Here is a 14,324-nt window from a genome sequence, read left to right on the forward strand (position 1 = left end):
GTGATGCTCAGCATGGTCCACTGGGCTTGGCTTCAGTGTGGATGTGTCAGAGGGAATGAGGAGCGAGTGGCAGTCTTATTGCTGAATGGCATAGGCTAGGGCAACCCTAATAGGCACTCATGCATTGCATGTCACTCACTTGTAGTACAGGTCCTGACACACGGTACAGTCCTGGATGGGGCCTGTCATGAGCACACACTGACATGCAGCTTCAGGGTCACACAGCGCACACCCTACGTGACCTCGGGGTCGCCCATTTGTGTGACTCGGTGGGTCATTTTCCAGCACCTTGTCCTCGGAGCTCCTCCTGACGGGAGTGATCACCGTGCCAGCGCGTTCAGCCACACTTATTCGGATGGGGATGCCGTCCTCAAAAATTAGCAGCAGCAGCCATTGACCCTGTTTGACCCTGTCATAGTTGCAGGCTCATTATCAGGCTGATAGCTCCGCCGCTGTGTTTTTTTGCCTCAGCTTATAGGCTCAGCATTCTGCCCAGCTGGGTTACCACAAGATTCCCTTCAGAAGTCAAAAGCAATTTTATAAAGTGAGGAATGAGCAAGGGTCGGCCGGCAAATCCGCTCTGACGCGCGTTTTGTTTCTTTTGACAGTTATTAGCTGGAAATGCACTGAATGGAGGTTGGTTCCGGCTTGTTTTGCGGAGGGCGAGCGCAGTCCTCCGCCAGGGCCATAAAGTGATGAGGATCCACGGGTGTCCCCCAGGGTCTCTGTGCTTGTTAATCAAGCTGTGGGATGACAGGCCATTTGCTGCATGAATCACTGCACTCATCAGGCTGGAAATGACTTGCATTTTTTTTTAAAGAAGAATATAAACTGCACCTTTGTTGCGCTCTGCCAGGATAATGTGCAGGTAGAGCGTGTGTTTGTGTGTGTGTTTCAGCAGATTATACTCATCAAATTGATTTAAGAGTCTTCCTTCCCGTCAGTTGGCCATGACTTCCACAATGGTGTGTTGTTGTCTTTGCTGTACTAAATCTGGCAGTTTTTGCTGGCTTGATATGACTCGTTTGTGTCACACATTAGTCATGAACAGCCAGCATCCATGTAAACAAAACATATGTTATTGTACAAGAGTTGATTGTTCCTCTATGCTATTTCATGCACATCTCAGAGGAGATGAACATGGTGCATTTAATTCTCACAAATACAGAGTAGCTGTGATGCCATTTCCTGTGCTTGCACTAAGCTGTTCGAGGAGCAATTTCAACAAAGCAATTTCAAGTTAATTGCCTTTGTGTGAAAACTAAAAAAAAATTAAATAAATAAATAAAAAAGCTTTCGCTATCTCTATTTATTCATGAGTGAAGGAGAAACATTGGTCCTGTAAGTGAGAAACAGCATGGCATCCAAGACTATTTTGAAAATACTGTATGTTTTCTTTTATTCCTTTTTTTTTTTTTGTTTTAAATCTATTTTTGAAATTATACCAATACATTTTTATCAACCTCAAGGGAAAACAAATAAGCAGACACGTGCTTTCACATTCAAAGACACTCTTCTGTGTGGCGGCAGTGGACTGACTTACTACTGCCATCTAGGGATATATAAGGATTCTAGTTAAGTGCTGCTTCATGTGTATACGTCCATATTCACATCAGGGGCACTACATACTCTATATTACAGTCAACCAATACAATTACTACCCACAAAGGTCTAATAAAAAGTACAGTGTGATCTTATGTTCAAAAATAAAGCCTTCCCAGGATAAAGACAAAGCCAGCTTTCACTGCTGGGTAGAAAATGGCAGAAAAACTCAAATTGCGGTCTGTCCATTTGTGTGTGACAGTTAAAGTCTTTCTCCTTTGCAATATTTTGTGCCGGTTCCCAGTGGACAGCAGGGTTGGAGGAGCCACAACACAGACAGAGCAGTGCTCCATTTCTCTCTTCTCACAGCTGGAGCCCACTCCTACTGAATAATGAACTCAATCTCAGCTCTGCCTCAGGGGGGGACCTTGGAGCCGCCCTCAGCTTAGTGCAAGGCTTTGTTGCCCTTATACGCGTGCTCGCACACACAAGCACGCACACACACAATCCCGCTCACTGTCACTCTTTCCTGCCACAAGTAGCTCTGAGAGAAATGCTCCACTGATTGGCATAGAGGAGGAGAAAAAAGAGAGAGAGGAGCAGAGCTGGGAGATATCGAAAGGATCGTGATGGTTTCAGCGTGGATGGAGGGTGATGTGGAGGTGGCAGGGGAGATTGGAGTGCGTGTGTGTGAGAGAGAGAAAGAGAGAGAGCTGGAGGGGTTCAATAGCAGTTTCCCAGCAGTTCGACCCTTGTACCTTTTGGGGGTCTGCGGAAAGTGTTTCTACTGAGGAAGGGGGAAGGAGGATCGGAAAAGAAGGGGCGGCAGATGAAAGAAACGCCTGCTGGATACCAAGCTAATGAATGGCCACCCTTCCCATCCCTGATTGAGATTTAAGAGGTGTGGGTAGGTAGAGCTGAAGGGGGTAAGCAGCGGTGGTGAGTCAGCTGACCTTTCACAAAGCCCTTCACATCAGCAGCCTCCACGTGGAGGCCCATTAACCGCAGAAATATGACAGCTTCTGATTAAATCCGCCGTAATTACCTGAGACATTAATGAAATTTGTGGGCTGCTGTATGTAGAATTTCAAAAACAGCAACCACAACGTGAAAAAAACCCCAGAGAGTCGGAGTGTGAATCAGTTTGCAGAGTCTGTTTCTGTGGCTTCTTGATGCTTCAGTTCAATGTCCTGTGCTTTCTTTTTCCTCGCTGTCCAGCCATCCTGTGTCTCTAACTCATAGTGACACATCCACTTCATGGTGCTTCTTTTCACAAGCAGTGGCAGCAGGCCAGCACACGGGCATGAACACACACACACACACACACACCACACACACACACATCTCCTCAGCAACATCTAAATAGGTAATTATCTGACTTGTAAGAGTGGGAAGGTGGCAGCCAGTATGCTCCACGTGATCAGCCTAAAACCAAAGCCTCTACTCAGCAAAGGAATATTAATTGCCTTTTCGCGAGTCGACAGGCTGTAAGGGAAAGAGAGAGAGTGTTGCCTATCAACAAGCGGCGGCTACCAACTTCCCAGCAAGGTTACTGAATAGCGTCATTGTTGTCGTCTCCTTGTTGGAGGGACCAGCACGCCAGTAATGTCGGCGGTTATGTCTGCTTAGACATTGGTTTTCTGTCCGTCGTACCTGTAAAGACATGGGATGTTTGTTCAGCTCTGAATGGGAGCAAGAAAGAGAGAACAGCAGGGGGGGAAGGGGGAGAGAGGAGTTGCAGGACTTTTGAGGTGACTAGGAGAGGAAATAATCTTTTATACTGCAGTTTTTTTTTATCCATGCTAAGGGTCAGAAATCTGTTTTCTCTGATCAGTAAGGGGAATCAAATAGTAATTTGGAAATGTCCTCCCAGAGAGCTCTCAGGTACTGACATCAAAACAGCCTCACCATGTAGAATATTAGCAATGTGCTGCAGAAACAAGATTTTTAGTTGTTTTTTTAGCCTGGGCTCATTGCTATGCACCGTGGTTCTTCCACTGATAATTGCCTGCTGAGCTCCAGATCAATTCTGTAATTCGCTATCAAAACTCCATGATATCATGTGTGTGCAATCTTATCAGAATTAAGTAAAAAGAAAAAACTACAATAGACAGGGAAGGCAGGAGGTGAAAAGCAGTGACTGCAGAGTAAATGGGAAAGTAACACTTTTTTTGTTTCACTGAGTATTATTACCTACCTGTGCAGTTTGGAGTTTTCACTATCATACAAACAGTCACAGTGGCTCGAGCAATAATGCACAGGCAGACAGGCTTCTCTCTCAAGCACAGCTGAAGCCTGATGGCTCGAGACATAATATCAGGTTGCAGGTTGCCTGAGGTCATCATAGCTTCATGCTTGGTTTGAGTTTGGTTATTTTTGAATGTAATTAGTTTTTATTTTTTTTCTCTCTGCACCCATATGTATCATGTGTTGCAAGTACGATGCAGAACGCCCAGCGGACAGGAGAGAGTACCTGCAGCTTTACATTATCCTGACAAGCTCACAGGTAGTAATAAATGAATTAAAGCAAGCAGTTGCTAAAGGGAGACTTCTCAAAAAAATCCCCGGTGATTAAGGAAGAGCTTCTTCACTGTGAGGACATTATGCACTGTTGTGACCCTTGTCGTACCTGCAATCACAATAGTTCTACTCTGGATTATGACTGTCTGAACATTTTAATGGCTTGGTAGTAGTCCAACAATAACGGGTGGCTGATTAATTAATGACTCAGAGTATTTAGCCGTGCCTTTCAGACATGACTGGCAGTGAATGGGGTTATTATCGAAGGCTGAGATGTGAAATATGCTCTCCAGAAATAATCCACTACTAACGTAATGTACTGGTGAACGGAAAAAAGCATGTTGGTATTATTTGGTACCAGTGTAACTTCAAACCTGTTAACTACAACAAACATCAAAGAACATTTTTTCAGGGCAGCAACTCTTTTGCACTCATGAGCTTAATGCTTATCATTAACAACTGTAGCATCGTCTATCTAGGACATGAATAGGACTTTAATGCCTGAATTCCAAAATTACTCCCTACACTTTGCTCTATAATGGCCTCTGTGAGGCAATTTATTTTGCAATGATGTTTTCTTTCATTGATCTTCTTTAAAAGCTTTAAAAAAAAGATACATGTGTCCATATCAAAACAAATGCATATCCACTGTTGGAATTTTGAGGATCTTACCATTTTGCTAGAATTTGACAACTAAAGCTCCCATGAGTCTTACCCATAAACAGGCTATCAAAACCTCATCACAGCTGTCATTTTACAATGCTTAGAAAACAAGGTAATGGCCCAACCTGGAAGTTAAATGAACCAATCATCATTTAGGTGAGCTAGCTCCAGGGTCCTGGTATTGGCCATACTGGCTCACTGTCATGGCTTACTGGGACTCTTAATGCTGAGCAATTGTCAACAAAGTGAGTTTCATCTGCATTTTTCATACTATTAAATTCAAACTGTTTATGAATATGCTCTTAATTTTACAGTCTGTAGGGTTGGGTATCAGTATTTTATACCTTTTTAAGTTATCGACCAAATTAACACAGCACTAAATAGTATGATACCTGCAATTGATCGTTTTTCTACCCAGATCTAGATTGACTAATACTGGTGACTGGTTGCATTTCTTCTATTTAATTAAAAGTGTGAATGTCCCAGTAACACCGTACCTACAACCCATACAGTCTGTGGTGTGGTGAAGTCAGTTGGTGTATTTTGTAGAGTTTGCTTTTCAGCATACAGAGATGCCACCAAAACATTTAGAGACTGGTCTTCCCCTCAAAAAGGACGATACAGGGCGTTTGTAGAGGCAGCAAAATACGACTCATACTTTGTTTTAAGACTATCCTCTGCCATTATCTTGCTGACGTAGTATTTATAATTGACAGCGATGCAGAGTTTAAATGGCAGTTGTCAGTCTATGGGTGGGAGGGGAGAACAGGGTTTTTGTCCCATGTAAAAACAGAAAAAACATTTTTTTTTACGTAATTTCTGGGGCTCATGGTTTGTGAAACATTTTTTTTTTTTTACGCAACTTTTACGGCATTTACGTACATTTATTCACTGTTTAAACAGTCATTTAAAACACCTAACCGGGAGTTTTTTCCTCTAAACCTAAAACTAAATTGACAGAAACGGCAGCCTTTTTTACAACTGCAAATAATATGTGTATTTATAATGATGTGTGTGCTATTTTTAGAACGATCCGCGAAACGCTCATCTTGAAAAATAAAAAAAATGCTCATATGTGACGTTATTGGTGGTATTGACAAACGGTTTAATCTGTCGTTTAGGTTGGAGATGTTGAATATGGCTATAATACACATACATCTGATCAAAATAAATGTGGTGGCGGTGGCATTTCACACAATTTTGTGTACATTCACATGCTGGATATTGAATAAAGTCAAATGAAAGTTCAAATGAAGTTCTCTATTAATAGCTGTATTACATTAAGTGCACTAGTATCAGTACTGGTATAATTCCTAAATGATACCCAGATCTGACAGTGAACACAATTAGATATATTGTCTAGTTATCTTTCGTACAATTGTCTTTCTATCTGGCTTTAAAAATCAACAGGGGTCTTTTTCAAAGCAGACGTTGTGACTCATCAGACTGTAGTAGTAAAAGCACAGGTGTTACCAATAACATTAACAACAGCTCTGTTCTATTGAACAATCCTCGTCAGCCAGAGAGTGAGCCGGCATGCACAATGCCAGGACCCTGGAAATGACGCCATTAAATGGAATTCAGCCGTCATTAATTAGGTGTATTATTTACACCTGTGATTTTTCTATTTCTGTTTGTCAATGTCAGAATGTATTCTGTGACAAAGACCCTACATACCGACACAGGTGTTCTCACTTTCTCCAGCTAATTAGACCTAGTTGGGCGTAGCTTTCTTCAGGCTTTATGAAATTTAAAAAGCTCCATGAACCAAAACAATGATAAAGGTTAAATTCATCCCACCCTAACGTGCAAAATAAACTAATAACAGGGTGAGAGAGATAACAATCATGCATAGTCTGTATACACCCACACAGCTCAGAGCAGTGTACTCAAGCAAAGTGAGAGAAAAGCCATTAGCAGATTTAAACATGGAAAGAGTTGGCTGAAGTTACCTAATAAATACTCATACTTTGTGTGGACTTAAAGCAACAAAATGGAACTATTTGACCTTGTAACAGCTTCAGAATCATTTCAACTCTACACTGACTTAAGAAGAACTGTGAACTGTGTTATTCCCACTCTGCGCCCTGAGCTAACGCCTTTTCCTGCCATATGTAACTTTGGTTAGCGAGTACAAAAAGTGGCTTTCTGGGACTAAAGGCTTAAACATACTACTATGTGTTCATTTTCTCAAGGTGGCAAGAACAAGAACAAATTTAGTTCTGGCCAAGACTTTTCATACTCCAAGAGAAACTCAAGTGCAGAACTCCAGGGAAGTCGTCACAGGGCCCTCCCACTGCAACACACGTCAAATTCAAATTTCTGATCAATCACACAAAAGTTGTCGGACACCACACAAGAAAAAAGTTCTACCCAGATGATGTGTCAAGGAAAGATAAATATGTTCTCTCTCCCAGGGCTGCAAGAACAAAATGACATTCTGTTCTGTTCTTGCGGAGTATGTATTAGCCTTAACACACCAGCCTTGTCACTTTTGGTAAAACTGGATTATAATTTATGGATAAAATAGCTTCTAGTTTTTCCTCTGTCCTCCAGCTGATCTGCCTTAACTCTCAGTGATTTACAGTTTTCTGACTGACAGAAAAAGCCTGACTTGTTGCTCAAATAATGCTTACTGCTGCAAACTATAACTTAGCTGCAGTCGGCTATCTCAGTTAGCAGAAGTTGCCTGGACTGTGAACTGGGGACAGGTGCCCAGGTGATCTGGAACCAGGATCATCTGCCTCTAAGAGAAGAAGAGACGTTGATGGAGGAAGCTAATAGAGAAAAAAAGCTGAGTAATTGAGCAAGAGGCTGCCATGCAAGAATAAATCTCAGACTGGCTTTTAGAGAGCAAAATAGAAGTCTGCAAGACAGATTTGCTGTTGGACTTGCGTTATTAAGTAATATTAGCTGGTTTGCTATGTGTTGTGTTATTGCACTTGCTTGATGACTGTGTTACCAAATTTGTCAGCTACTTTTTAGTCATATTTAATGTAGCCAATGGATGTGTACAGCTGTTCATATTTTGGACAGTTGTGTAGATGTAAATTGCACTTTTAAACTATAAGGGTACTAAATCACGAAAAATATAATGCATGTATTGTGAACCTGACAAAAGCTGTGCTAAGTCGTTGATAACTAATGTTGATAACGAATCAATGTGACTAAACCTTATTTGGACTTATTTTCTACATGCCAAGACTAAAATAAGCACCCAAGTTAATATAGTAGGAGGCTGTCTGTTGCTGTCTGGAACAGCTTGTTTTTTTTGGAAAAGGTGCTTTGTATACAATGTTCCCCTCTTTGCTTCTGGTACTCCTCCAATTGGAAATACTCATAGCAAACGTCATATGGCTGGAGTGTGAGGATTCATTGAGGCATAGAAGCCATAACTTAATCCAACAAAGGTAGTCTAAGAAAGTTGTGTGAAGTGTTGCTTGAAATTGTGTTGGCACAATTTTAGAAATGTTCAATTATAAGCCATTGTTTTTGTTAGGAAGTCTTTTTAAATAACACTATCTTTCTGTAGTCGAATATTCCTGGGACCAGTGAAAACTTATCTATCTTTCCACAATATTGTCAGACACTTTTTATCACAATCTGAGCCAGTCATAGTCAAAAACAAGCACTTTTAGGGGACGTACATTGAAGTTGTGCAGTTGCCCCACACAATTACATTGCAGCCTTTTTAGTGGCTGCTGGCTGCAAGGCTCTCGCTCAGTACTGGGGCAATTTCAAAAATTGATGTCCCCATTAGTCACTTAGACACAAAATATAGAAAATAGGGTGTAGGCTGAAAAATACCGAAGTTTCCCTTTAAACCTCAACATTAAGGAGGATTCAACTTCAGCAGCAGTTCTGCCTCCTGGAAATGTTTGTACAGCTAAAACTACATTAGAACATTTTTACTGCATGGTTATCAGCCAGCAGGTGCCATCTCTTTATTGCCACAGATGTCAAACTTGAAAGACAGTCAAAAGAGACCCCTTGAGATGAGGAACATGATTTTGTGTTGCATCAGCAGCAGCATACAAGGCTAATCATTCAGAGACTTTATCTCTAGATGACCACTTCACATCCCGCTGAGCCATCAAGACCCTGTCTAGCTGTCTTCACTCTGTCTTCTATTACTGCACTCTCTGTTGTTTATCTTGCATGAGTTGTGTTGATAGCATTTATGGAAGCTGACAGTTTTTGGGCTGTGGCTTGCCGCCTCTCCTAATGGCCTACTACTGTATGATTAATGGAGAAAAAAAGTTGACCATCTCTTGAGTTTCCTCTCCCCAGCCTACCTCTCCTCATGCTTTCCCTTTATGCAGCATTAACTCGACTCCGAACAAGGCTGATGGATCAAAAACAGTATTGTATGAATATTTTATTCCCTTCTACGAAGCTTACATTTAGATTTTTGCAGTCACAAGTGCAGGCATCAATGTTTCAGGAGGTGTTTTTACAGCACAGTTGTCATCATGTGCAGATAAGATAAGCCATCATTGTGCAGACTTGCTGCAGGTTGATATGACCTGACCATGAGTATGACTGGCTTTTCCAAAGCAAGCACCCTTCACATGTGCTTTTCCTCCTTCCCCTTTCTCTCTCAGACTAAGGTCAGACAAATCAGTCTCGACAAGTGCAGCTGGGACTAAACAACTGCTCTTGAGAAAATGCTTGTCATGCTGTCGTGAAGCTGTGCACACAAGACAACAAGAGGCGAGATCACAAAGTACCTTTCGTCATTCGATAACATTCTCTCGTCTGCACAGAGCAGTACCATTATAATTACAAACACATTGTACAATTATTTCTTGCTCAATGATGCAGAAACTAATGTGTACACAGTGCATTAGTACTTTGATATCAGTATGAGGAAAACACTGAGAAGCTATTCGGCCTGTGACTTCTTTCTCCACATTTATAATTGCATGTATGCAGAATGATTCATGTGCATTTGATAATAATTTATTTATAGCAACAGTCCAGGACAAAACACCTTTTATGTATGAAATATTAGCATCAACAATTCTGCAGAGTCTGTAATACGTTAGATGAATAAATATTTCTCACTGTTCCCAAGGACTGTTTGTAGGATTATGACCTTTGAGTGAAATAGCTGTAGCCATCACACAGCAGCAGGGACAATACCCGCTTGGCAAGCTTACCAGCACAGTCAACAGCAGCAGCAGCGGTGGCACTGACACACAGATCATGGAGGCAATTAAGCTACTTAAGCTTCCTCTCAGAGTGATCTATTGTTAATTACAATTTCCAATGTATATTGCAAATAAACTGCTATATATATATTTAATTGCTACTTTTTTCATCAGCATTCAAGTAATACAGTGATAGTTGTCTGCACAGCCACTGGTACATTGCAAACAAGAACTGCAAATGGATAGTTTTGACATACATTCAGAGATATTTGTTTTAATGTAAGCATGTCATTTCTTTGCAGGAACACATTGGTTGTCAGCAATGGATACTGCTATAATCTGCTATTTTCTCTTTAATTGATGGTTTTAGTATCTTCCCTATACATTCATTTCAGAGGTCAGTGGTGTAATAAACATTATTGGGGTCAGTTGTTTTAAAACTTTGGTATCCGTGCAACACCTGAGGCAACTTAATTAAAATGATAATGTAAACTCGAAAATAAAAATGTAATCCCACAATAGTATTATAATTTTCCACATATTTATGTATTATTTGAGTAAAGATTCAAATTTAAATACAAATGTGCAATTTGCATTTTCACATACTCCTATGAGGTGTCTGGGAGTCAAATAGTTGTTATTGAGCTGGATGATGTTTTCTTTTATCCTAATATGCAACATTGGTGCAATATGTTGGAGAATCTTTGTATGGGCGGAAAGGCCAGCCATTTCCAAAATGGGATGTATTGCATATTACTAGTTATACTCGTTAAAAAAATAATAAGATACTTTACAATATTATTGCTATTTATGAGAAACCCAGAGGGTGTGTGTCATTACTGTTTTCCTTGCTGGCACCCTTTACATCATTTGTTTTCAATGAAAGCAATATCTTGACAACATATCACCACTCTGACCAATGCTGTATGATAGATGAGCATCTAGCCCCTTTGCTTTTTATTATCTCCTTGAAGTGCTGCGTATTTAATATACACAGTTTTTTCACCATGAGCATGTTGTTTGTCCTCATATGGATGAGCTTGTCACCGCTCAGTCTGACAGCTGCAGAGCCAGAAGAATGTGGGTGCATGACACATGCATTTGTTATCAGTTTAAAAACAAGTTGACAGCTTTGCTAATAGACAAACATCAAGCAAGTGCAACAACAAAAGACATAACAAGCAAGCTAACATTAACTTTACTTGCATTCCCAAAAACATTAACTTTTGTATGTCAGCCTCTTGCTGGTCACCCTGTCCTTTTCTCTTACTTATTTCTTAATTAATTCAATTTAATTTTCAATGTCTTCTTTGTTCTTGTCACCTCTGGCATGATGTCCGTAGAGGCTTGTAGAACCTGATAATGTAATAAATTCCCGATAATGTAATAATCCGGATAATGTAATAAAAATCTGCACTTGAGTCCATTGAAAATGTAATAAAACCTGATAATGTAATAACTTCCCGATAAAGTAATAAAGTGCATTTCCCAATAATGTAATACACTTTTTTTTACCAATAATGTAATACACTTTTTTTTTTTTTTACCAATAATGTAATAAAGTGTAACATTAATGGGAGGTTATTACATTATCAGGTTAGCCTTCATTTCGCAAGTCCTGATAATGTAATAATTCCCCAATATTGTAATAATTTAACAGCAGACCACCCATTACTTGGGTTCAAGTAGTGATACTGTGTAGGCAACTCTAGCTCAAGAGCTCTAGCACCATCAACAGGTCAAAGTTTAATGTTTATTAACTTTTGACCCGTTCATCCGTTTTTCACAAACGAGGTATCCATGACACACGAATGCATTCAACAGCTTCTTGAAATCTAAAGGTGCTTGGTGTTATACTTTATTACATTGTTGGTAAAAAAGTGTATTACATTATTGGGAAATGCACATTATTACATTATCAGGAAGTTATTACATTATCAGGTTTTATTACATTTTCAATGGACTCAAGTGCAGATTTTTATTACATTATGAGGGTTATTACATTATCAGGGATTTATTACATTATCAGGTTCTACAAGGCTGCTGAACCCAATGCCACTGTTCTCTTGCCTGGTTCCAATTCAGCATGACACCAAGGTTGCTCTCCACACTCCCTCTGTGCTCTGAGCAGTGCAGTACAGCTAATGAGCTAACGGACTCCAACTAGCAATTAGCCTGACTCTAGCAACATGTAGCATTAGGCTAAAGCTTTCTGTCCATCTGGAAACTAAATGAAACACTGAAAGTTGAGGCAAAGCAGGCAGAGCATATTAGAAGGAAAAAGAAAATTTCTAGTCCAATCCAGTGCCAAATACGCTGATGTATGTGTGAGATGAGTTCTGGTTCAGCCTGGTCCAGATACAGATGCCATGGCAGTGAGGGGAAATTCCCTTGTGACAGGAAGAAACATCAGGAGACTCCTGATGACTGGGGGAATTCCTTTGTTTTCACGCCATGAGGCGAGCTGGTAGTCCATCCTGAAACTCCACCTTTACCTTCACCACCTGCAACATGGAAAGAAACAACAAGCTTCCCTGTGGAGCCCCTGTAGCGACTCACCTGGGTTGGATTATCTGCCATTCATCATTGGAGTCCCACCGTCATCAGACTGCTCTAAATTTGAGAACAGACACACAAGATTTACAGTCAATAGAGAATTGGTGGATTTCAAAGCTCTGTTTGGGTAAACAGGTGAATTCAAACAAGATCAGATGCAGTTTGACGTCAGGATGTGACAGTGTTGTCCTCTTGCCCTCTTTTTGAGAAGAGGATGTTGGCTGCTAGCTGACACCACTCACAGACAGAGGCCCCAGTTTTCTCTGATCTCTGGATCATCATAAGTGAGCCAGCGGTCGGCGGGGTCATCCAACTCCACGACTGGGTGCACCCTGTTGCTCATGTAGTGTCCTAACAGGAGAAATACCATAGCTCTCATTTTCAGCTATAGTTCGGGAAGGAGCTGTTGTATATAAAGAATCTTTTTAAAAACGCCATAAGTTCTTTTGAGCACATTGTTAGCGACCATGACTGGTTGAATTGAGGAACTTTTAGAGTGGGACCCTCTTGAATTTGGTCTGACATCTTAATTGTACAGTGCAATTCAAAATTTGGCATCTCCCTTTTGAACCATCTCAAGGAACAATGGGGTCAAAGATTTTGATCATTCAGATGAATTTTGGCAGTTTGCAGTTGAACGGACCCATTCAACATCTATCTGTGTGAGACATCAATTATTACAACTTCAGATAACACACAGACTCTACTTCTCGAAAACCCAACTTGCTAAAATATTCCCAGTTTCCCAGTAAAAGTTTGTTTATGTCAGTAATTCAATTTAAAAAGTGGACATAACTCATTCTGTGTGTAATGGACCTATAGAATGTTACATTTTATGTCTTAATTTATTTAATTTCTTCTAATTATAATGATTATGGCTTACATTTAATGAATACCTAAATTTCAGTGTCTCAAAAAAAAAAAAAAAATACAAAAGACTTTTAAAAAAGTATGTTTAATATGGAAATGTTGGCCTCTGAAAAGTAAGTCCATCTATATGACTCAATACTTGGTTGGGGTATTTGACTTGAACTACTGGAAATTGACTTTTCCATCATATTCTAATGTATTGAGAGGCACCTGTATGTTGAAGTTTCACTGTCATTACGTGGCTCAGGCTTCTGATATCTTTGTCCTCAATTAGCATGAAAGCTAATACTGTTACAGTGGAAATCTGACAAGCTACAACTGCATTCTCAATGCGTAGGAAGTTTAATGGCATATTTAAAGCTAGAACAACTTAAATGCACAACAAGAACTCAACTAAGAGGTTTGGATGCTCATCAGGCACCTGGTTGCTACATTTTTTATAGATTCCAGTCCTCACATGCTGCATGCCGTGGCTTGGGGCTACACACCCCATGCCCAAAGGCTCATGCAATGAAATGTCCCAACACAGTAAAATGGCAAGAGAAAATACAGGCAGAGAAAGGATCTCTGATGCACAGATGAGATACAGACACCATCTCACACGTCGTAAGTCATAAGTAATAAACCTCCACAATGTTCAGCAAAAATGTCATGTAAACATGATGAACAGTTGAGGAGTGAACACTCTTGTATGGTCCTTTAAGGGCAGTAGATAAACAGATGAATATTGGATGTGATGTCATCCACCTGTACAGGGTCACAAAGGTGCACTGCTGGCTGGATGCGTTGGCACAGCAGTCACACCTGAAGTCCAACTCTGTATCTAGCAGAACAGCGTGGAGACAACAAGCTGTCAGTTATATACAACAACAGCATACAAACACAGACAGTGTGTGTTTGTTCCTGTGATGATGATCTTACCATCAGGTGCCAGGGTCAGAGACAAGTTTGAGAACTGTTATCTTGTTTACCATTGATCGTTAAGGAGACGATACGCATAAGATACAGCTGCAGATGTTA

Source organism: Centropristis striata, chromosome 10, assembly GCF_030273125.1.
Source record: "Centropristis striata isolate RG_2023a ecotype Rhode Island chromosome 10, C.striata_1.0, whole genome shotgun sequence".
Taxonomy (NCBI): domain Eukaryota; kingdom Metazoa; phylum Chordata; class Actinopteri; order Perciformes; family Serranidae; genus Centropristis; species Centropristis striata.